Raw genomic sequence first — 2578 nt, 5'->3', positions numbered from 1 at the left:
CAGTTATATGTACACTCCAGGCGCATTTACGCCGACGTCATCCGCGTCGCCTTCGCTGTCGCCGCGATGTTCCGTGTGAAGTCCGACTACGATAACATCGCGGCCGGATGCCGTATGTTGCCGGTGCGAGTGGAAGCGTGCCAGATTCATCTTAGAAGCCTGGTGGCTCAATCTCGAAGGTTATGAAAAACGGCGCACAACAATGCCTCAAGCAAGCACGTCTCGCTGTGTATTCTGTGTATTACACGCACAAACAGGTGCACGCAGAACATCAACTTGTAGGAAGAACGTGACGGCGGCGAACGAGCCGTGCCGTCGTTCCTACTAAGAAGGCGGCGAGGCGAGCGGAGCCTGCGACGACCAGCGTCTCAAGCTCCTGGAACAACACTGCGCGTGCCGAGCTTGCGCTTCGAGCACGCGCTGCATTTCTTTTTATTGTTTACTTCCTTGACAGTCGGCGCGAAGGCACCGGTTGGGAGCGCCGACCAAAGCGCCCCGCGTTGCAGCGTCGGTGGGCGCTACAAGGCTCCCCCATAGAGAAACGAATTCAACAAGAGGGGACACTCCCATAGGGCCCAGCGGCCGAATTGACTGCAGCGTGCCAAGCGGTCGGTGTCGATCACTTGCATCACTTCCGGTTTCGGTTTTCGGCGCGCGTATTTTGAACGCAAGCTAGCACGCCGGCTGCGCCCCCCCCCCCCCCTTCCTTTTTTTTTTTTTTTGCTCTTCGTGAGGAATCGGTTTATTATTTAGCAAAAATGATTGCGAACGATCTCGTAAAGTCCCACCGAATCTGTGCCACGTGCAATTTCACAAAGTAGGCGCAAGACCTTTTGTGCAATGAGGCAATATTTATTTTGCTCTATATAAAAGCTCGTTCCGCGCTTTTTGTGCGTTCATCCAACGTTGTGACACCAGCAGGTAAGGCAGTAGTTCCTGTATGAAGCTCCACCGGACGGTACCAGCTGAAAAAAAAAAGTAAATTACAAGCATGTTACATTGGCAAGCACGTAACAGCATGTTACAAGCACGAGTCATTTTGGTATTTAGACATAGGAATACTGCGAGGCGAAACATGCGAAAGCGGTGAATGGGCGGCATTACAAACAAAAGCAATTCGCTTTTACATACATGGCGTAGAAAATACCCGACTCATCCCAAACACATATGAAAACATCTGATTTCCTAGCATTATTTCCTGCACTTAGGCAGCACAAATACACGAGCGACTTCGCGTTTCCAAAACTTGGCCTCGGGCGACGCGACGGTACGCGACATACACAGAGACGGACGCAACAGGCACTCAAGACAAATGCGTGGGTGCAATGCCTTTTTTCAGTCCTTTAGAAGACGTAATTTTCGAATTACAAGTTTCTGATATGTTCGTCGTTCGCGCGTTCTGCCGGCGCCAGCAGCACACCCCATGTTATCATTCTTGGCAATCGCCCATCGCGTTTTCAACAGGCGTGAGTACCGAAAGAAAGTATATGTTGTTGCGGAACCACAAAAAACGTCACAGACTTGTCCCTCTAACATTCATTACACGCCAAACTGACTCACCACGGCCGAGCTGCTTATCGCTAACTGCGTCACAGCGCGCTGTGCGGCCAGCGTGCCTCAAAAGTACCCCAGAAAGTAACGAAATTACTTTTCAGTAATGTCTGTCGTCAGAGAAAGCGGCACAAACTTCTCCTAGCAAGATGCACTAGACTACACACCACGGCTGAGTTCTCGCTAACTGCGACACGGCGCCCTGTGCGGCCAGTGTGGCTCAAAAACCGAAATAAGTTACAATAGTCCCCTAGGAAGCGTCGGAAACATGTCTCAGCACGATTCATTTACTCAAATTAACTGCGCCAGGTTGGCCGAGCTGTTTTTCGCTAACTGCGTCTTAAGTCTCGGTCCCGTGCCGTAAGCCTAATTGCGTCGTAGACTGTGAAACAAGATTTCTCACCTTGCCGTAGTCCAATAGTGCAGTGGTGTCTTGTCCTAGTGCAGAAAGAACGCAAGAATACGCCGAGAGCCCAATAAACCAGGTTACATTTAAAAAAGAAAAAAAGAATGAGACAGACGGGTCGCCGCGCGCGAGCGCTCAAACGCGCGCGCCGCCATCCTCGCTGGCTTCGGGGGAGTGTCTGGCGGATGACGCATGTATCTGGCGCGTCATTGACATATGGCTAGGTAAGGCAAGGAAAATAAGTCGCAAAGCTTAAGTTCATTTATACGCAAAACGTTTTAGTTTTCGCGGCAAAGAATTAAAAAAATAAATGAATGCCTGTGAACTTAAGTTCACTTTCTTTTTTTTTCGATGCTCGCGGCAGCTAACGTTCGGTGTCAAAAGTATAGCGTGACGTATGGTGACGTGTTTCCTGTTGCCAGTTTTTGCCGAGTGTCCCCTCTTGTTGAATTTCTTTCTCTATGGCTCCCCGCCCAGACGGAACGTCGATGAAGGAAGTGAGAGGAGCTAAGTTGGATCTTTGTACGCCAGCCTGCATCTTAGGTACACCTGTGGCTGGCGCACGCACAGACGTCCTTGAGGCAAGCGGCTCCGGCAGTGTGGCATTCGCTGTTGGCATTG

General features: G+C 50.6%; 1 long non-coding RNA gene across 1 annotated transcript; it reads right to left on the bottom strand.

Annotated features, from left to right (window-relative positions):
* Window positions 1–831: 831 nt before the first annotated feature.
* LOC125940892 (uncharacterized) lies at window positions 832–2184 on the bottom strand. The gene is made up of 2 exons (XR_007464063.1): window positions 1955–2184; window positions 832–965 (listed from the first exon to the last, which is right to left on the bottom strand). It is a non-coding gene; the product is annotated as an uncharacterized LOC125940892 (long non-coding RNA).
* Between the last annotated feature and the right edge of the window lie 394 nt (window positions 2185–2578).

The sequence above is a fragment of the Dermacentor silvarum genome, chromosome 10, assembly GCF_013339745.2.
Source record: "Dermacentor silvarum isolate Dsil-2018 chromosome 10, BIME_Dsil_1.4, whole genome shotgun sequence".
Lineage (NCBI taxonomy): Eukaryota > Metazoa > Arthropoda > Arachnida > Ixodida > Ixodidae > Dermacentor > Dermacentor silvarum.
The sequence above is the reverse complement of the archived record's forward strand: the minus strand, read 5'-3'. Positions and strand labels throughout refer to the sequence as shown.